The following is a 22,791-nucleotide window of genomic DNA, read 5'->3' on the forward strand; positions in this document are numbered from 1 at the left end:
GTAATCAAATTTCTCAAACATCCAAACAGAACAAGAACAGCTATCATTATTATTAGAAAGACAATTACATTTTGCAACAGACTCTGTAACCATCCTGTTAGGGAGAATACTAATCCATGTAAAATCTTGTTAAACCATCCTGTTTCCGTAGCCTCCCTTAAATTACGACTCAACTTTGCCACATTTTGTATAGTATCAAGTTGTTTCTCCAAATTCTTAGTCGTGTTTGGGATATGTACACAACATTTATCATCATTCAAACTCAAATAGCCACAAACACCACATTCATGTAGTAATAAGAGATCTAGAGCCAGGTGATTCTGAAGGGTCATTCTTGAAGTAGCTTGTAGTTGTATGTTCATGTAGTAATAAGAGATCTAGAGCAAGGTGATTCTGAAGGGTCATTCTTGAAGTAGCTTGTAGTTGTATGTTCAAATCATGCAGACCTATTTTTGTGGCATTTGCTAAAGCTTCAATTTGCCCTGTTAAGTTATGTAACCACACATGGTTCCTAAAAGATGAGATCTGGGGGCTAAATATAGATTCCAATATCCAACCTACTTTTGTTCCTGTTGATGGATGCTGCCAAGGTTCATCAACAGAATGCTTAACTCTTCCCCACAATTCAGAGGAGAGAGGTTGTTTTCTCCATAAAGGACATAAGGTCAACATTCCTAAAGCAACTTGTCTTCTGGGCCCTTTTAAAAGATAACTGAGTTGACGAAGTTCCATCACTACATATCCATACAGTGTGCCCTATAGGGAGAATGATTTCCCCTTCACAGTTTATAACTTTATCTTTAAGCATCATACCTGCCCAGGTATCCTTTAGGTTTGTTGAATAATTATGACATAAACATCCTAATCATAAAGCTCTAGCTATTGGCTCTATTCTTTGAAGTTCAGACACATTTGTCGAACAATCATATACTCCAGTACAGGTCCAATTAGGACCATTGGGGATTTTTATTCTACTTGTGGTTAAATTAGTAAGTAAAATTACCTTTTTATTCCTTCTCTCCAGTCGGCCTCCTATCCAATCTATACACCAAGGGGTCGGTTGCATATAATGCCATTCTCCTTCTTCAGCAGTTTTCCATATGGAGGGGAAATGCATCCCCCATGGAAATTGATCACAAGGTTCTGCCTCTTTAACTTGTCTCGGCATCCAGGTTTCATTAATATGCCAGCACAGATTTTTTGGTTTGTCTCCTAGGATTTTCCATCTTCCTAATCCAAACACTCTTTCCTTTTTTTAAACTGAACTCTAATATTCCGGTCCCATTGGTTAAGATGGTCTCAAAGGTTCTATTTAAATCTATGGTTAAGATTCCCCAATCTATAGGAGACGCTGGTGACTTCGGCATTGGTAAATAGGCAGTGATTTGGCTAACATTGTGGATTCTCCCAAAGGATTGTACGAGCTGTAAAACCAAGTTACCACTACAATTACGAGCTAATTGATAAATCAACAAGATTAATTCCAGTCTCTGTTTTATCATCATTTTTGTTGGTCCCCTTTAAACACAGCCTATTGGAAGCTACTATAATTAGAAAAACAATGAGTATAATCACAATTACTACTAAAAATCCTTTTATATATTCCTTATCTGAAAATAATCCTCTACCATTCCTGATACTATTCATTGAGCATGGTAAAAGGTTAATTTTAAAGGTCCTGTTTCTTTAGAAGCCCATTGTCCTCTCTCCAGAGATGGTGCTTTCTTGACTCTTGTATAATGAATCCAAGAGTCTATTCCATCCACCTTTATGGCAGTGTAGGTTGTCAAGAAGCACCTGGAAGGGTCCCTTCCACTTCTCTTGCAGGGGTTCAGAATTCCACGTCTTTATGTATACTGAGTCCCCTGGTTGATACCGATGGGCAGGAGTGTCCAATGTGAGTGGTCCTGTTAAAACAATGTATCTTTGAAGAGCCGCGAGGACTTTTCCTAGAGAAATCAGATATAACTTTAAATCTGTTCTCCCTTTTACATGTATTTCCCCTGGAATCAATGGCGCTTGGTATGGTTTTCCATATATTATCTCATGAGGACTAATTTTATTTCTAGACCTTGGTTGTATTCTAATTCTTAAAAGAGCTAATGGAAGGGCCTGTGGCCATTTTAAAGAGGTTTCTTGACATATTTTACTAATCTGTTGTTTTAGGGTTTGATTCATCCTTTCTACCTTCCCACTCAATTGTGGCCTCCATGGAGTATGTAAATCCCATTTGATACCAAGGATCTTACTTAACTGTTGAACTACGTTCACCACAAAATGTGGGCCCCAATCGGAGGACATCCTTATTGGTACCCCGAATCTTGGTATTATTTCTTTAAGTAATAACTTAGTTACTTCCCTAGCTTTGTTGGTGTGACAGGGGAAAGCTTCCGGCCATCCTGAGAAGGTGTCAACCAACACCAGAAGATATTTATAACCATTTTGTTTTGGCAATTCAGAAAAATCAATTTGCCAATAATCTCTGGGGGAATTTCCTTGCCTAGTGGTCCCTGAAGGTGGCCTTTTCCTGTTCATGGGATTGTTTTTCAAACTAATAGGGCATTTCACTGTTATAGATTTTACTATTCCCATCATCCCTGCGCATATAATCGAATCTTGAAGACTAGAAATCATAGCCTCACTACCCCAATATGTTTCCTCGTGTCTTTCTTTTACAATCTCAGTCATTACCTGTGGTGTGACAATGACTTGTTTTGTTCGACTTACTAACTAACCCTCTTCATTTATGGTTGCTTTTAACAGCGATGCCAATTGTTGATCTAACTCACCGTAATTAGGTTTTAGAGTTGGGAACTTCATCTGTTTTACTGGTACCAATGCAAGGATGCTTTGTTCAGCCACCTCTTTAGCAGTTTTATCAGCCAATGGATTAGCCACATTTACTGCGGTTTGCCCGAATTGATGCACTTTGCAGTGCATTACTGCCAATTCCTTAGGTCTTTTAATATCCTGTAGAAGTTGAAGAATTTCTTCCTTGTATTGGATAGGTGATCCCTGAGCTGACAACAATACTCTTTCTTTACAGATAGCCCCATGTGCATGGAGTATTCCAAATACGTACTTTGAATCAGTCCATACATTTACCTTTTTCCCTTCAGCTACCTTCAGGGCTTGTCTCAATGACACTAATTCTGCCTTTTGGGCTGATGTGTTAATGGGTAGGGCCCCAGCTTCTATCACCTGTGTAGGGGTAACCACCACATATCCAGCCATCCGCTTTCCATCTCATATGAAGTTGTTACCATCTGTAAACAACTCCAAATCAGGATTAGTTAACAGTTCATCTCTTAGATCCTGTCTACTTGAATATATGTGCTCGATGGTCTGCAGACAATCATGGGGCAAGGGTTCAGAATCCCTCACTTCTGAATTCAAAAACATCGCTGGGTTGATTGCTGTGGTGGTTTTAAGTTCCACATCATCCTGTTCCAACAGGATGACTCGATATTTAAACATACGGCTTGGAGATAGCCAATGTCCCCCCTTTTGTTCTAGAACAGAAATTACCATGTGCGGAACATATACAATGATTCTTTGTCCTATTGTCAATTTTCTAGCTTCTTGAATTAAAAGAACAGTTGCAGCTACAGCACGCAAGCATCCTGGCCATCCCTTACTCACGTTGCCCAATTGTTTGGAGAAATACCCCACGGGTCTCCTCCATGCTCCTAGTCTTTAAGTCAACACGCCCAGAGCAAGATGTTGTCGTTCATGTATGAATAGCTCAAAAGGTTTGGACAAATCAGGCAGTCCCAATGCAGGTGCTGACATCAAGGCCCTTTTTAAATTTTTAAAGGCTACTTGGCATTCAGGGGTCCATAGTAGGTGGTTCTCTTTTGACCCCTTCAAGGCTTCATAAAAGCGTTTTACCAATAGTCCATAGTTGAGAATCCACACTCTGCACCATCTGACCATACCCAAAAACGCCCTTAGTTCTCATACAGTTCTTGGTTCTGGAGTTTGGCAAATCGCTTCCTTTCTGTTGGCTCCCAGTCTCCATTGTCCTTGTGAGATCTCAAAACCTAAATACATCACAGTCTCTTTTCCTATCTGTGCTTTATTCTTTGATACCCAATATCCTCCTTGTCCTAAGATATTCAACAAGCTTATAGTCATCTGTAGACATTCTTCCTGAGTTTCTGCAGCCAACAGAATGTCATCTACATACTGCAGTATTTTTCCCTTGGGGTTTTCCTTTTTCCATAATTCCACCTCCTTTGCTAGCTGGTTCCCAAATATTGTGGGACTATTCTTAAACCCTTGAGGAAGCACCGTCCAGGTAAGCTGTGTTTTTCGTTCAGTGGTAGGACTTTCCCATTCAAAGGCGAATATCGCCTGACTGTCTTTGTCTAGAGCTATGTGGAAGAAAGCATCCTTGAGATCGAGTACAGTAAACCACTTATGCTTTCCCTTCAAGGATGTCAGCAAGGTGTATGGGTTAGCTTCTACTGGGTAAATATCTTGAACAATCTGGTTCATGGATCTTAAGTCCTGAACTAATCTATATTCCTTACCATCCTGCTTTTTCACTGGTAATATCGGAGGGTTGTATTCCAATTCACACTCTATCAACAATCCATAATTCAAAAATTTTGTTATTAATTCTTCCAACCCCTTTCTAGCTTCCCACTTAATGGGATACTGTTTTTGTCTTACCGGTTTAATTCCAGGTTTTAGAACAACTTTTACTGGGTCCGTCAATTTAGACCAACCTGGGATTCCACTAGCCCATACCAAAGGTGTTACTGCATCCTCCACTTCTGCAGGAATTTCTTCCTTTGGTTTTGGTATGTTCTGTAACACAAAAATTCTCACTTCCACAGCTTTTGATTCAGGTATGAGTAGTTGTACCTCTCCATTCTTAAAGGTTATCTGTGCATCTAATTTGCTCAATAAATCCCTTCCTATCAAGGGTATCGGGGTTCGGGCATATACAAAAATTGATGAGTCACCCATTGCTTCCCCAACCTAAATTTTAAAGGTTGCAAAAAGGGCCATTTTTCCCACTTCCCTGTAGCACCAACAACGCTTACAGTTTCATGACTAAAACTTCCCTTGCAAGTATTAAGTACAGAATAAGTGGCTCCTGTATCAACTAAGAATTCTACCTCATCATTCCCCAGCCTCAGTGTAACCAGGGGTTCAGCTGGGGTTGATTTCCCCAGTCTTCCTCAAGATTCATCATTCAATGTCATTAGTTTGATGGCTTGCAGGGCTGGCTCCAGGTTCCCAGCTTGAGGACATTCCTTTTTCCAGTGTCCCCTTTCTTTGCAAATTGCACACTGATCTTCCGCAAGAGGGGATGCACAAAAGGAGGTGGTTTTCCCACTCCCCCATCTCTTCCCCTTCCTCGATAACCCTTTCCCGGGCCTCCCCTTCCTCTATAAGGTCCTCCAGGAATCCCTGTTAAAGTGGCAATCAACCTCTCCTCCCTCAGATTTTCACTTCGAGCCTGCCGCATTTCCTTTTCCTTTTCCCTGTTGTTAAAAACTGTCCACGCCACCTCTAACATTTTTCCCAAATCCCTTGAGTCTGCCCCTTCTAATTTTTGAAGTTTCTTTCTGATATCCAGGGACAATTGTCCCAAAAAGATAGAAGCCAATTGAACAGCCTCTTCTGGCTTTTCAGGGTCTAAATTAGTGTATTTCCTGGCAGTGACCTTTAACTGCTCCATGAAGGTGGATGAAGATTCATTTGGTTCTTGTTTAATCTCATATAGTTTAGACCAATTAATCGCTTTTGGCATAGGGTGCCTTATGCCAAACAGTATCCATCCATGCCTTGATAGAAGCTCCCAGGGTCCCGGCTGATTGGGATCCCACTCTGGGTCTGTGGCAGGAAAATTTTGATCTATCTTTCCCTGCAAATCCCCATTAGCATGTGCCCCTCCTACCTGTTTCCAAGCAGTTTTTAATACCATCTTCTTTTCAGTGCCATCCAACAATGTATCTAATATTACCTGTAAATCATTCCAGTCAGGATCTTGAGTCCTGATTATAGTTTCAAACACCTTAGCCACCCTTTCTGGGTCTTCCCTATAAATACCTGCCGTTTCTTTCCAGGATCTTAAGTCCATTATAGAAAATGGCACTTTCACAGTTACCGGTCCGTTATTTCCAACAGCCTGGCAGAGAGGAGCTTGAAAAACTTCCCCAACTTCCCCTTGTCATCCCCTTGTCCTCCCCGCAATAGGACTAAATTTCTCTGTTCCTCTAAACCGTTCCCCTGCAACCCCGGTTTCACCATTCTGCCCATGAGCTCCTCCCCCCACGCCGTTTGCATCATCTCCTTCACGAGGATTTTCCCCAAGCCTTTGGCGAGGAGCTACCATAAATTCCAAATCATCTTCTTCTTGTCCACGCTTTAAACACTTTTTCCCAATGCTACAAGCTGAGCAACATCGTTTTAAACTCTTATTCCTTCCCTGTTTTTCCAAAGTCAATACCATAGAATCTTGTGGGATCATCCCACACTTCTTTGGCCACTCTGGATGATTTCTCAAAGTGAAAAATAAATCTACATAAGGTACTTCATCCTATTTACCCTCCCGCCTGCAAAATAACATAAATTGTAATATAGTGTTATATCTTAGTGTTCCATTCTTTGGTCATTTTTCCTGATCTTCAAGAGTATACATTGGCCACCAGTTATTACAATACTCTATAAGCTGTTTTCGAGTGAGAGGGTCACCCTCCACTTTTCCCCTATGTTTCAATATACAACCTAGGGGATCTTTTCAAAATCCTTCCTTCTGCTGAAGGCTTATTACCGATTATAAAATAGTCAAATACAGAAACAAAAAGACAATGACTTAACACGAAACATAAAAATACAACTTAATAAAACATTGGGGACTCGAACCCCTTATACCCTTTACAAGAACACAAAGACAATGACTTAACACAGAACACAAAAATACAACTTAACAAAACACTGGGAACTCAAACCCCTTATACCCTTTTTTTTCAATGGGACTTTAACCCACCTCTTCCTCTGGAGGTTTTAATTGATTGCCAAATCCAATTCCAAATTCCAAACCCAGGTGTCCTACGGGCTTTCGTCCGATAGGATTGATTCCTTTCTTCCCTTAGGTACCTTTATAGCCCAACCCTGAGGAGCTTTTGCCATGTCTTACGGGCAGGCAACCACCCTACCTTTATAGCCCAACCCTGCGGGGCTTTCGCGACACCTTATGAGCAAGCAACTACCCTTTTAAAGAAAATTTTAAAAGGAATGCCTTTACCTTCCCAGGGGTCTTGCTCAGAGCTCTTCGGTCCAGGGATCGGAGGTTCTCCCTGAGAACCCCTCGGTGCCAGCTGGAGGTCTTGCGATACTGCAGATCTGTTGAGATTCAGAAGCAGAGTCCCATCTGGGGTGCCAAAACTGTCACTGGAATCAGGATCCCCCGTGCATCCAGCGCTGCAATAAAGAGAATGCCTGCTTCTTAATGCTACATTGGTGTTAAGAGGTTTATTCCCGATTTCAGTGACAGTAGCATATAGTTAAGTAAATTTCTCAGTTTCATTAATTTAAAGCTTAAAATATCAATATTTCAATTTTACATACACAAGTATTTTTGAACTAATTGTTCGGTCCAGAAAAGGCTGAAAACCCAGATTTAGGCAGGATAATATAAAAGGTCTGTAATAAAAACAAGCACAGATTGGTCACCAACCAAAACAAAATCTGTAAGGTGCAGACAACACCACTTTATTTAAGAACACAAATTAAAATAAAGTGCAGGCCTCTTGACATCAATATTACTGTATTTGTTGATTTCTGTCAAGCCATTCGGACTGATGCTTTTTTGAAAGTATACTTAATTTCATTAAACAAGTTCATATTGTTTCTCTTGACAAGAAGTGCAAAATAATTGGAACAGGGGAAGCAGGAAGCAAATAATAAACTTTAAAAATGAACTAAACTCCAGGACATTCAGCCCTCTGTAGGATGTTAAGCTTTTGTTCCCTGTGCAAATGGCTCTAATCCATAACACTTTACTAGTGAATGTCAGTTAAAATAATTAAGTCAATTTGGGATATGATTTCATCACCATTCATGATAGGTTCAGGAATGACACTGCAGCCACAAGGTAGGTGTACTTATGATAGCCCATTCAGTTGAACTGACATCTTCACCACAAAGTTATTAAGTAGTTATACAAGATAAAATGATACCTAGATCATATTATAGGGGGCAGCTCTGACGAAACTGCTCATTTGCATGTCATCACCTCATCTGGTCTTTACTCAGTGAATTATATGAAAACTCCTGGCCTGGCCTTGATGGCACTTGAACATTTCACTAGAAATTCTCTGACATAGATATAGACATCTTAATCTGCATTATGATGGAACTAAACTAACACTGGGAGAAGACCAGCTTTCTGATGACTTTTATTAGGATGATATATCTTACCCTTTAAGCAGCACGTGTATTTTCAGAGTACTGAAATTTATCCCTAGCTTCTTGTCTTGTGCAATCTAATGCAGAGTTTCATCTTGCCCCTGAAGTCCAAACATTATCTGATTATTTTTAAGAAAAAATAGAAGCTTTTTTAAAATTTGCCGATCAGCTGTGTATCATAAAGTTATCACGGACTTTATTCTGGAACTGGAAGGGCAAACACAGTTATCATTCTGGTGTCTAATCCTCAGATCTGCACCAGTCCTTTGCTAGTGTGAATTGAAGATAAAGGATAATATATGTTTTAAGCCAGTCTGTGAATACAGTTAAGGAATTGCTGTTTAGAGAAAGAGTATAGTGTTCTACAGCATTAGTGGGGGTTTTCTGTTATATTATTTTTACAATAGAACATATCTTTTTCATGCTGAAGTCACTTTCCTTTCTGATATATCAAAACCAAACATTATTCAGAACAATATTTTCTTATTAGAAAAGGCATAGAAGAAGCTTGGAGAAATTATGCTTCAAAAGATCTATTTTCCTGGACACACACTGGGGTGAGAATGACAGAAACTTATTATTATTTAATATATTTGAAGACATTCTAATGCCTTTGAATATATGAACCATTTAAGAACACATATAATTGGTTCCTAGTTCTCTATTTCTGTCAGGCAAATGTGACATCTAAGTTTTTACAATCAAAGCTGAAAGAGGAATTTTTCTCCTGACCAGGAATTAGAAATGGTTTGACCATCAAATTGTTCATTTAAATTGTGACAGATCTCCAACTCTCCAGTGAGGTGTCAAGCTTCGTTGTACAGATGGGGAGAAAAGACATAACATATTCACCTGAGAAGTGCAGAAGGGACCCCACTGACCTGGCATCTAGGCATCTCCAGGCCTGTGAAGAGTTTTGCTGCCAGGTGTGTATGCCAGACCAATTCAAAACAGCTTTTCAGGGCTCCATCTTCAGTCAGACTGCAGTTCTTTTACCAGCCTAACGATCCAGTCACAACTACTTGCGAAGCCCTCCTCATCCTGGAAAGAGGATCTGAACATGTTCTATAAACAGGTAAATGACAAAAATATAGTTTGATGATTTCACTGTTTTCACCTCAGAAAAATGCTAGAATCACTCCAGTTTGAAGAAGAAGCTGAGTCATGGGAAAACATAGGCAGGTAATCAAGACCCGGGCATAAGAGGATCCAACAAAATGGGGGACCAACATACACTTTACGATTTCAGGAAGAAAATTTTGCCTACGCTGAAAGGGCCTCTTTGTTAGAAAGTTGGATTATCTCTAATTCAGTGCGAGCACACATATTTATGCAGGAAATCTGATTCCTGAATTCTGTTCAACTCTTATTAAAGAGTTGCCAGTAGCTGGGTATGGATAGCTGTGGCCAAAGCTGGAGTGGATAGACCTAGGCTGTGAGTTGTGAGGAAGTGGTACAATTGCAACTTCATGGCACATCCTGGGAAGCATAAGATGCACAGCCAGCATCATTGACAATAAATAGGCACCAAACCTCCTTATAACACTACCTTCACTTAAGATATTTAGATGTCCATGGACAGTGGAAATGCACATAAAAAGTCACTCAAGATACAAGTGAGATAAGTGCATAATACAGCCTCTGCACTGAGCAGGAATTGATCTTGCACATCAACAACGTTCACTTTCTTTTCTCTCAGAGTTGTAAAGATCAGCAGGTGATAACTGGTGATAACCAACATAGTTTATGGCACAGGGATTAATGGGAACTTTATGCCAAAGCAGTTGTTTGTCACATGGTTTCTTAGATATGTCTCCTGAAATCAGTAGAAGGAATTTGGTGGAAAATCACCAGCAGTCTACACAGGATCATATTCCAATATGCTCTCTTATCCTGCTAATGATTTTCATTCTTAGCATAAAAATGCCTCATGAATAACAGTGAAAAGATCATTTTTCTCTCTGAAGTAGGAGTCTTTGTTCACAGTGTGATTATAAATATTTTTGGTTTCATAACAACAGTTGATAAGTCTCGGTAGCAGACATTAAGACAGTTACACTGGGGCAAAAAGTTTGTTCATAATTACAAATCAGGAAAAAGATATTTAAAACAATGACAGAAGTCTTCAAGTATGGTATGATATAGTCTACAGGATAGACAGCCAGCCAACACAGTTCTCACAGATGCCAGGGTGAGTTCTATTACTGATTTAAATGGGAACAGGATCAAACTCAGGTTCAGACAGAAGCAATACAGTAAGCCCTCACTATTTCCATTACAACACTACTCTGGATGTCTAGCCCAAAAAGCAGTTTTATTGGGAATAAAAGTGATATATGGGAATGATAAAAATTGGAAGTTTTATCCATAAAAACATATCACAAAAGGCAGCATTGTCAAAGGTAAATCATTATTGTCAAGCAGCTTGAAAATACAATGTAAAGAAGAAAGATACAACATGTGGCTGTTACCACTAGGGAAATGCAAGCCCAATTATGTGGTACAAACATTGTTTTATAGTGCAAAATAAGCGAGGAAACTGTTCACATGACAAGCAGATGCCTTCTATTTCTAAAGAAAAATCAGCTTGTAGCTTTAAATCTTGTGTGGAAAACAAGTGCTTAAACCATCAACTTGAGCACTCTTTCTTTTTTTTAAATGAATATACAGCATGAAAATGGAACTCTGAATTCAGTGGGATGTTGCTGAAGGACACTAAAGCCTGGATCCTCCAAAGAAGTAAATAAGTACATCCTAGTGAAACTGCAGGAACACGTTAACTGCACAGCTAAAATATAGGCATCTTCCTGGAAAAAGGTCAAAATTATCTTTGCTGTGAGATTTTTACCTTGACAAGTTGGTATCTCTTGTTGAATCAACACTGGAGGTGTAGGCAGGGAGCAGGAGAACTGCTAGTCAGGATGCGACTGTTCCCTCATGTCCAGATTTCCTTTCACAACACCTAGGCAGACAGCCAGGAGTCTGTGGTGAACTCTCATACTCTCCAAGTTAGGGGCAATGAGAAGGCATCAAGGCCTGCAGCATTGGCCATGGAAAGCCTTTGCCCTATAGTAAAACCTCAGCCTAGGCAGTTTATGGTTGATGGAAAAGGTTGTCAGTCTTGAAAATTATGCAGTCACAGGTTACAATGTCTAGAACTGTTGCATTTAAATTGCTGTGTTCTGTGAGCGTCTTTAAAATGTGGACATGAAGAAAGAGTTACTAAATAAAAAAAATTCAGCTATGACTTGGGAAATGCATTACTTTGAGCTTTGCAGACTGTGTTGTAAACCGGTATGTAAAACCTAAAGGTGCTTGTTATGTGATTTCATGATATCAATCACTGCATCTCATATTTAACCTTCTCCAAGACAGGAAGCAGAAGTATGACTTGCACGCGTTCCTACAGATAATTCTCAGCAAAGATAGCAGACCACAGTGATGGAGCATGCTTTCAAGGTAGTAACTGTGATACTACCCTCTTTGCAGCTCTAGACAGAAAGGGTGTATCCAGGGAAGAGGAGACATGCTGAGAGGGTTATTGCATTTTGTTCATCTGCAGCTGCTGAAATGTTTACAAAAGCACAACTAAGCAGGTACAAATCTGAGAAACTCCAAAAGCTCTAAATCTCCTCAAGGGATTGGACCATTCCTTCCATTCAGGGACGAGCATAACACAATAGGTTTTCCAATTACCTTCTCTCTCTGAGGTCTGTAGTCTATGCAGCACAGTCCCCTTCACCTCATTGGCATGGGATTTAGCTTTCCGAGCCACCACAGCTGTAATTTCTCCCATCCTCCCTCAAAGGATCAGGTCCTCAGTGGATGTAAATCAATGTCGTCCTACTCATGTCTGAGGGACTGTGCCACCTTGCAACAGCTGAAGGTCCAGCCCATCTTGCTTCCTGAAAACAAGCTTCTTCTGAAATAAAATTTTGAACTTTGGTGTGATTACGCTTTCAACAACTGTGTTAATTATTACTAACAGCAGCTTTTTGCAAACCTAAGCACATTCGCGTGGCTGCTGGACCACGAAGGTTAGGGGTTTCTTCATGCAGAGTACATTCCTTGAGGAAAATTCACCAGTACGTTAAACAGCTAATCTCAATCTGTTCAACAGAGCAAAGCGAAATTAGACGACTTTGGCCAATCTTAGCTACTGATATATAGGGCAAATCAAGAGAGATGTTCAAAGACCTTCTTCATTTTCCTTCCACACATGGGGGTGTGGGAAGGTGTAGAAAGGGAAGAAGATAGCTAGCTACAGATCACTATTCCAGATCAGCAGCCAATCTACCAGATTTTCAGATAGGAAATGTGCAGGAAAATAATAAAATTACAGTAGTTACTTTACAAAAGACACCCATACTTAGCAGCCTGTGGTGAAAATGGTAGCCAAGAACATTAATTATCTCAGTCACATTTCCACATTCTCTACTGCACTTGTTTTTACTGTGTGGTGCGAGCAAGAAAGGTGAAACGTAATCACAGTGTTTTTCCTAATAGGTCCAGAATGATCCCATTACACTGAATTTCTTCACTTCTGTGATGACCATAATAGGACATTCCTACTTGAAATGCCACTTGCATTACTGCTGCATAACTTCAAGAGAAGGAAGAATGGGTAAGTAGGAATATTTTAGATACTAAGGAATAAGTAGGTTAAGACAGCCTCTCTACTGTTTTAACTCCTTTACTTTATGCTTAGCAGATAATTTGGCTTCTTCTTTTACAAATAACAATGAGTTTTGGAATGAGCAATTTCTGCCATCAGGAATTATTTATACTAAGGAGCACTAAGTCTCTATCAGTTGACTTTTTCCTCACAATAACTAGTGAGAAAACATCTTAAACCAAGTACAGATCTGGACTTCCCTGATTATTGCAAACATTTTGGGTGACACATTTAAGCACTTAACAGAGACATTTAAGTTAAAAGTGTTGTTGCCCTTGGCTTCCACTTTGATAGTCAACAACCAACAAATAGAAACTGTCAAATCCAGCTCTTGCAGACTTGCAGTTTTAAATTCCACCTGTAACAGGTGTGGGGGTTTTCTTAAATAATGGTTAAGCAGCACTGTAAATAATTACATATATAACAAGTAAAACCACACTGAACATCAGAGAAAGACTTAAGCCTATGTTTTTACCTAGTGTTTTTCACAAAATTTAGCTTTAGAATGTTATAGCACATTCCACACCAAAACCTACTCGTTATACACTAACAAATTGCAAAGAAATCTGTTGGAAGGGTACATTTACTTTCTGGGAAAAACCACAGCACTGTCTGAAGACGCTGTGCTATGCAGTCACAAAATTGTATAGGACCATCAACTTTCAAATAAACAAGCAAAGGCCCCAGTAAACAGAGAGAAGAATTTCTCATTAACAAAACCAAAATGGACTGAATGCTATCTTTCAGAATGAAAATTAAAGACTGATATGAAGTGCCAGTGAGAAGAGTTGAAAATCATCTACTGATTTGAACAAGTTTAGCCGGAGTGAAAAATGGACTTTGTAAAACACAAAGTAATTTCAGAGATGTTCAATATTACAAGTGCTGAATAATCAGTGAGATTTTTTTAACAATTCAACTATTTCATGTATCTCCAAGATGAACGCTTCCATCTTCTGGGAAGATATGGCAGATGATTTAAGAAGCCCACAGACTGTTGGGGAATATTGCAGGGAAACCAGTGGGGTTTTAGATACACTACAGTTCCAGCCAGTCTTTAAATAAGGCATTACATGAATTTATTTATATAAGGCAATTGAATCTTGATTAAAATTGAATAGTTCAAAATTCCAGGCTCAGGAGTAGAAATCTCTCCCAGTGTCCCCTACTTCCATAAAAGCTTCAGAGCCCCTTTTCGTAGCGAGAAGGCCAGTACTGCTTGAGCAGCAGTTTGCAGGAGGATTTGTGATGCCACAGGACCTGCTGCAGACAAGATACTCATCAGCGGGTTCTGCCATATGTGTTACAGCTCCCTGGGTGATCCAAGTCCAACCCAGACATATTCCTTCTCGGTTTGCTATGAAGTAGACTAACAGGAGAAATACAATCACCCTCTGCAGGCCTCAGATGAGAGAAGGCAAAATTTTGTTTTAGTTTGTTGCACTTTGCATGAATGGGACCAAACAGTTTCTGTATGTTCGTAATGAGTAGATTAAAAGTTCTGGAAAAATAGTTTTGAGCAGAACAGGTCAGGCAATGCATTTCTTTCCCTGATGAAAATGTTAAACTTTGCATAAATAATTTAAAGCGGAAATATTACAAATCTGATATTCTATAGAGATCTGCAACAGCTGCAGTACCTTACAGGAGGGTAGTGCAGACTCTGTACTTGCCCTGTCCCCTTCCCACTCACTTTAGGCTCCTTGATTAATTGAAACTTCTATTATATAGATATACACACACATATGTTGTAGCTTCCATTTCTGATAAGAAGTTTTGCACTGGGAAAGAAAGTCTGCATGAGGAACCTGACCCATAAGGGAGAAAAAGACCAGAGGCAGCAAAAGTACACATATACTACAATTTTCAGAAACAAAATAGCTGGTATTTCAGATATTTATATTTATAATTTAGAAAATCATAATTGAAAATCTAATTTTTCATCCAAAAGTATTTTTGATGTAAAATATTGGGTGGCTATTTTTAACTGCTAAGCACTGCTAAGCATATTTATACAATAATTTAAATGTTTAGGTTTCTATATTTCTGGAATAAATACCTGAGTCAGTAACATATCTACTACAGACACAGAAAACTAGGGAAAAGATTCGCTCCCCACAAGAAATTGCAACCCAGCCCACACCTCCTCCACTCTCCTTTTTTCTCCATCATTTTAAAAAGAGAAATTCTTTGGGGTAGAACTAAAATGAAGGCTTTTCTTATGATTAAAAGACATGTTAGCATAGCTTTTAATTTTAGGTTCTCCAGCAATTCTCTCTTACAGTTGAGAGACCTTTTTCTCCAGTACATTCATGGTGAACAGGGTTCTATCACAAAACCATGCACACAGTGCTAAATACACTAAACACACACATCAAGAACAAACTGATTAATTTACAAGCTCAAATTAATCAGAAGAAATAAGCCAGGGATAAGAAAAGTACACTGGGATAAGCTACATAATTACTAAGTATTAATCACCATGTGTTTTACCTGCTGCATGTTTTTTTTACCTTGATGAAATAGGCATTGACAATATGCCAATTAAAAATACTTATAGCATATCAACATTATAAATGTAAAATACACAACAGGAAAAAGTAGGTCAAATCCTGGAGAACTGTAAAAAAATCCCCAATCCTGAATCAAAATTTTACTTGTTACGATCAGTGTATTTCAAGACAAAACAAAACCCAGTGTCTATTATTATGTGCTTGATTCTGTGAATTGCCAGTTGCTTCCTGGGAGATGCAAAACACCAGGAGAATCCATAAACTGCAAAATCCAATTATAAACTGAAGCTCACAATTTTAAGGAATTTGAGATGGGTACAATGAATTTCCTCAGGATTTGCCCAGAGTACTTAAGATATCCCATTTCTTAACCACTATTTGCTGTCAGAGTATGCTGTACGAAGAATGCTTGCAGATATTACAGCGTTTAGTACACAGAACACTTTTCTAAAGTACTTAGCTTAGGTAAGCCTCCCCCAGCCCAACACCAAGACAGCTGAACATTTACTTACTATATGAAGGGTATCACTTTGATCAAATTAAGATGTCAGAAGCAGATTAGCCTTTATAAATGAAAAGACAATAAACAAAAGTTGTCATTACTGTCATTAAAACTTTTAAGAGACTAGAGATGTCAGAGAAATCTAATTAAGACCACAAGTAGGAATAAATCTTGTCTCTGAAACCATGACAATTAATGGTGGAAAGAATTGATATGCTAAATACTGACATTATAAATTATGACAGAGCACATTCTCTGACAGACATTTTAGCTTTCAGAAATCAGGTAGAAGTAGGAGAGATGAGGTGCTAAAGAAAAGGAGATACCAGAATGTGAAAGTGACAGAAATCTGTTATTTTTTCACAAAGATTTTTTTTCTTCCTGTTAGCTGTGCTGCTACTGCATACAGTGCAAAAAAATGGAAATCTGATAAAGATTTCCATTACCTTACCCTGGGAGGAACTAAGGACAGTTCTTCAGAAACCAAACCCATCTGTGGGTGTAAGTCAACTGAACTGCAATGAATGCAATAAAGCAGCACCAAATTACACCACCAGAGCATAAATTATCTCCTGTTTTTTATAACTTAGATGGTATAAATGATTAACTTTTAAACAGTTCCTCTGCTGGCTTGTTTTTGCTAGCATAAATCAGTTATTATATCAGAAAATTAGTTTTCTCCCAGGTTCTGACAGCTACTTCCTTCCATTGTCTAAGAAAAGTTTTACTGAATTCAAAAATTCAGTGACACTGTCAAAGTCCAGTCCCTACAAACCTTCCATGAAAGGATTCTTGTCATTTTTGTATAATACATGTAACAGCTACCAGCGGCAGGAAGATGAAATTCACCGCCTCATTCTATCTCATTGTATGACAGAGTTCTCTTATTTAATTTAACAATGAGAAAATTGTGAATAATCATCCCACCATTTCGCTGACAGGATTGCTATAGTATAGCACAAACCAAGTATACGAAACTTTCCAGATGTACAGAAGCTGCAGGGTTTTTTTTGCGGGGGGGTAGTGGCGGTGTTGGATGTCAAAGTATGGACATGTTGGCATAAAGCTGGAGGACACCAGCAGAACAGATGTCTTTCCACATCTATGAGATTTTCTCCTTTGGCATTATAGCAACAATCCTCCTATACCTTAGTAAATGAAATAAAACTCTTTCCAATATTTTCTTATTCTTGTGAAACCTCTTTACAAAAGTGATATCACCATCTGGTAATATTCCTTCGGTCAAGTCTGAATGTGTGGTTTACACTTCAAAAATGAGGGAAATTATGTCAAAGATGATGCTGAACTTCCATGCTGAAGTATTTTAGGACCTTATTTGGCAAAACATTCAGCCTGGCAATAAATTCATCTTTAACTTGAAGTGTTCCTTAAGTCTCATTAAAAATCAGTGGACTTCCTAGGCATATGCTTGAACTGGGCTAGAAAAGAGAATGTGTTGAAGCCCTTTGAAAAAGCAACACCCTACAGATCCAAATCACCCACTTATATCTTGTACAGGTGTTTTGAGTTTGAGTACGTAGCAAATCCACAGGGAGGGATTACCTCTCTCTACTTCAAGCCTACAGTAGTGGTGATCTGACAGAGCACCCTGTCTGTGCGTGATGAGATTTCCATGCCACCAGTGCAAGGTAGCCAAATAGAATTTCATTTGTCAACTAGTCTAGTTGTGAGAAAGTGTTTTTGTGTAAAAGAAAAATCCAAATGAATAGGGTCTCTGCAGCTCCTCTCTCCTCTCTGTAAATACGTTCATCCCCTGCAACTCACAGGCTATCACAGAATGAAGGAAATAAGTTTTTGTGGTCATCTCATTAAAATATTGGCAACTGTGGCAACATAGACCATACTTGAGGTAGTTAATCACTTGTTCCCCCTCTGAGGGGCCTACCTTCTATTTGCCTTCACTATCTTCTGCACTGTTGTAGTATTTAAGGGCCCATCTGCCCATCTGATGCAAACTGTAATTTCTCTCATGGAAACTTACAGATTTTCACCCACTGAGACTTTAGCCTTAAAGAGTCAGATCATGAACTTGCAAACTTGCAAACAAGGGGAAATGTTCACAGATTTGGAAAGGAAGCTCACTCACAGAAACTGTCCTGAAGGCACTCTGATATGATACATATAGAGTAAGTTCAAAACCCCTTGCCTATCTCCCAGAGACAGAGAGACTATAAGGCAGATGGGAAAGGGTCACTGTAATGACTCTTGTTCTCTAAGAATCCAAGAACAATACAGAAATTGCCTTTAACAGCATCAGTTACAGATGTAGGACACTTTGCTTTCTTATCCTCTGGCTGACTTGAGCACTGAAGCTGCAGCCAAATTTTTGAACAACGCTACCACCTCTGACCAGAGGGCTGGAGCTCAGATGCCTACATTACATGAAGCAGGCCAAAAACATACAATTCTGAGAATTATTTCTGGAAAGACTTGGAGTCAGCATGGCTCCATGGTGGAGATTTAATGAACCATAATGTCTTCCTTATCTCTACTTCTTTAAAGGTAAACATATGAACTTCCCAAATACGGGTTGCCTCTCAAAAAAGAAGCATCTTCAGACTAGAATGAAGCAAAGAACATGTCACATGTGCTCCACGTCTCCTACTCCTACATTACTGAATGCATCCCTCCTGTCCAAAATGCCCTCTGACTCTGTCAACCTGAACGACCTCTGGGGAGACAAGCTTTGCAGGGATCAGTACCACCTCCTGAAAAACGAGCACTTCACCGAGTCCCAGCCCCTGAGAGAAAGCCCTGCCTCAGAGCAGTGGAAAAACCTTTGGTAACTGTGAGTCTGCTTGATCTTGTTCAGCACACTGGCCTGGGCCTGAGGCAGGTGCTCTGCGACTTTTTTGTCTACAAAAAGTGCCACGAGGATTAATTTTGCTCTAGAGGAACTAAGTGCCCTCCATTCTCTTAATATTCGGTCTTGTGCTGAAGACACACAGGCTCACAGACACCACAAATCAAATAGCTACCATTGGCGGGGTAGAAGCCAAGCCAAATCAAAACAAAACCCCATGCCAATGGCATGTCGATGTTTGTGTCTTCGTCAGTAATGCCAGTGCCTTCTGGAAATTCAAATGTCATGACTGGAATTTGGGATTTATTTTCAGCTTCCAAAAGAAATGTCACAAATGAGATCTATGAAGAGGGTTCCTGTGCCACTGGGCAGACCACCTTCCTGATCTGAATTACTGAAAGCTTCACAGAGCCATATATTTCAGCTGGCATAAACTGGCATAACTACTGATTTCAAATGAACTAAGCTGATTTATGTCAGCTGAGAGCTGGCCACTATAAATTAACAGATATTTATGAGCTGCTCAGAAGTCTAAGGCCTGTATACTAATTACTCCATACTATTTCACTAAATTAGAGATAATTTCTTGAGTTGCTAGTTTGCTTTTATGTTCTTTGAGGAGTGATAAATTCACCAAAGTGACAGTGGTAAGTAAAATTTTTCTAGCAAATGCTATCATTGCCAGTTCTTTTGAGTGAAACAAAGGCGAAAGTTGTTCTCAGTTTTTCCTGCAAATTATACAAGTGCCAGCACATGACTGGACGTCACTTAAAAATGCTTTACGATCTGAGTGGGATTTAACTTCTGCTTGTATAACATAAGACAATCTTTTCCTGTCTGTTTTCATTTTTGGAAAAAAGACTCCTGGCATTTGACTGATTACATTTAGTATCCCACAGTTTCCATTGCTGGGGGTCTATCTGATTCTTGAATATGAGAATAAATTACTTGGAGCTCCAGCTTGGCATCTTCCATAGTTGTATGACATGACAGTAAACCATACAAGCTCATAGAATACAGTCTTTAAATCTGTTAAGTATAAGAAAAATCAACTAATTAGCCTACAACTTGGTGCAAAAAGTGGGAAGTCCAACATTCCTTTACTGAACTGCAATAAATTGTACTTCAGATTGTCATCAATAGTACATCACAAAGTGAGAGATTAATTAATTATTAATTAACTGAGTTGAACACATGTATCCTCCCACCTAAGGAAAGGAGAGCCAAACATTTATGGCACCAGCCCACACACATTCGCACAGTTTGTTTCCCTGATTATTCACTGAGACATGCGCATGAATAAAGATGTCCCTGAGTAAATACCTATGAAGTGAAGGCTAGAATTTAGAATTAGGCCTCTATCAGAGAAACCAAATGCACCGGAAATCCTTCATGCATTTATTCACCACGTATCGCACCCAGCTGTACAGTACAAAGATACTTGTTTCACAGGTGAAGCACTGAAGCACAGAGAGCCTTAGGTCCAGATCCTGTAAGCTATTTAGCCACCTAATCTCAGTTGAGTTCAGCATCTCTCAGGGTCTGTGCCTAAATGATTTGACCTGGGTCATTTATGATGCTTGCTCTAGAAACAATATTTCTTCCATAGCTTACAAAGTTTAAACAATTCCAGTCTTACATTTAGTCACTGGCAACCTGCCCATTTGAGAAACGTTATTTATGAGACTATAAAAATATCGCACCCTCTCACAAGTGTTAACTGAGGTCCACTGCTTGTTCCTAGTTTTGTTTTTCTTAGAAGAGCAGAGTAATAAATTTTTCCACAGCTCTTTAGCACCCTCTATTGTTTTCCTTTTCTAATCAATATTTCACTCTTTTTGAATTGCTGTGGCATTGTCATGGTTTAGCCCCAGTCAGCAACTAAGCACCACACAGCCACTCACCTCACCTCCCCCCACCCCGGTGGGATGGGGGAGAGAATCTGAAGAGCAAAAGTAACAAAACTCGTGGGTTGAGATAAGAACAGTTTAATAATTTAAAAATAATAATAATAATAATAATAATAATAATAATAATAATAATAATAATAAAATCGTAATGAAAAGGAAAACAATGAGAGAGAGAGAGAGAGAGAGGAACAAAACCCAAGGAAAAAAAACAAGTGATGCAACCACTCACCACCCACTGACCCACACCCAGCCCGTCCCCAAGCAGCGATTGCTGCCCCCCGACCAACTCCCCCAGTTTCTATACTGAGCATGGCATCATATGGTATGGAATAGCCCTTTGGCCAGTTTGGCTGTGCCCCCTCCCAGCTGCTTGTGCACCTGGCAGAGCATGGAAAGCTGAAAAGTCCTTGACTAGTGTAAGCATTACTTAGCAACAACTAAAACATCAGTGTGCTATCAACATTATTCTTGTACTAAATCCAAAACACAGCACTATATCAGCTACTGGAAAGAAAATTAACTCTATCCTGGCCAAAACCAGGAGAGGCATTAAAAAAAAGAATATATGCAAAGTCTTTTTCTAAAGCAGCATAAAAATAAGGATCAGTAATATAGTATTGTGTACCAGAAAGCAAGGAAAACAAGAGAAGGTTATAGATAAGTTTCTATACCAGTTCACTGACTCACACAAAAATGCTTTCTTGAAGGCAGAGAGATTTTTGCTACCCACTTCAGCAAAGAGTTGAGCCTATGACTGCAGAAGTTTTGACTAATAAGACTTGAGTAGTGGCTGCAGAATTTAACCTTATAGATGTAAACTGGAAACCAAAATACATAACGTTATACTAGGACAACTATAAACAATGTGAAATAGGTCTAAAGATTTGTTAATTCTTCTCAAATGCTGAACTTGTAAGACATAACTCTATTTTGGATGGTTACAAAAAGTGCCAAATGGATTCAGTTTGTCAGACAGTTATTCAGCCATTGCATGGCTATACATTATTATTACTTGCTACAAACTTCAAGGAGGGGGGACCAAAAAGCCCAACACAAAAACCGCACACTCAAAGATTTAACTTTGAATTGGACAAAGTCTGTTTGCTTGTGAAGAAATACAATTGATCTGAGGATCTTGTAGAAATTCCTTAAATCTCTGAAGCTGCTCAAGAACAATTCTCATGGCTGCCACTTAAAATGCTTGTTTCAGTCAAACTCACTAACTTGCCATCATTCTCTGAATTAACTCTTATTACCTTCTAACTGAGGAATATAACCAAATATTAAAGTGGCACATGTAAATTTGGATAGATCAAAAATGTAGAGCTTAATAAAGTTCCATGAAAGATATACAGAGTCATAAATCAAATCCAAGAGCCATGAAGGGCCTGAGCTCTTTAACAACTATTGCAACTCAATCACAGAATCACAGAATCGTATAGATTCTGGAAAAGACCTTTAAGATCATCAAGTCCAACCATAAACCTAACACTACCAAGACCACCACTACACCATGTCCCTAAGCACCTCATCCAATCGTCTTTTAAATACTTCCAGGGATGGCAACTCAACCACTTCCCTGGGCAGCCTGTTCCAATGCTTGATAACCCTCTCGGTGAAGTAAAATTTCCTAATATCCAATCTAAACCTCCCCTGGCACAACTTGAGGCTGTTTCCTCTTGTTCTATCACTTGTTACCTGGGAGAAAAGACCAACCCCCACCTCTCTACAACCTCCTTTCAGGTAGTTGTAGAGAGCAATAAGGTCTCCCCTGAGCCTCCTTTTCTCCAGGCTAAACAACCCCAGTTCCCTCAGCCGTTCCTCATAAGACTTCTGCTCTAGACCCTTCACCAGCTTCATTGCCCTTCTTTGGACACACTCCAGCACCTCAATGTCTCTCTTGTAGTGAGGGGCCCAAAACTGAACACAGTATTCGAGGT

The 22,791-nt window shown here is 39.3% G+C and overlaps 1 long non-coding RNA gene across 11 annotated transcripts; it reads right to left on the reverse strand.

The window, feature by feature from the left end:
• Positions 1-387: 387 nt before the first annotated feature.
• On the reverse strand, positions 388-21,556 carry LOC142405737 (uncharacterized). 11 transcript variants are annotated; one of them, XR_012774301.1, is made up of 7 exons: positions 21,539-21,556; positions 16,128-16,178; positions 12,124-12,349; positions 11,276-11,389; positions 9,280-9,492; positions 7,265-7,440; positions 388-1,907 (listed from the first exon to the last, which is right to left on the reverse strand). It is a non-coding gene; the product is annotated as an uncharacterized LOC142405737 (long non-coding RNA). The 11 variants fall into 11 exon arrangements; XR_012774300.1 differs by lacking the exon at positions 21,539-21,556 and adding an exon at positions 16,893-16,921; XR_012774303.1 differs by lacking the exon at positions 21,539-21,556 and adding an exon at positions 16,569-16,676 and having other exon boundaries at positions 12,124-12,346.
• Positions 21,557-22,791: the final 1,235 nt, after the last annotated feature.

This window comes from Mycteria americana, chromosome 2 (genome assembly GCF_035582795.1).
Source record: "Mycteria americana isolate JAX WOST 10 ecotype Jacksonville Zoo and Gardens chromosome 2, USCA_MyAme_1.0, whole genome shotgun sequence".
NCBI lineage: Eukaryota > Metazoa > Chordata > Aves > Ciconiiformes > Ciconiidae > Mycteria > Mycteria americana.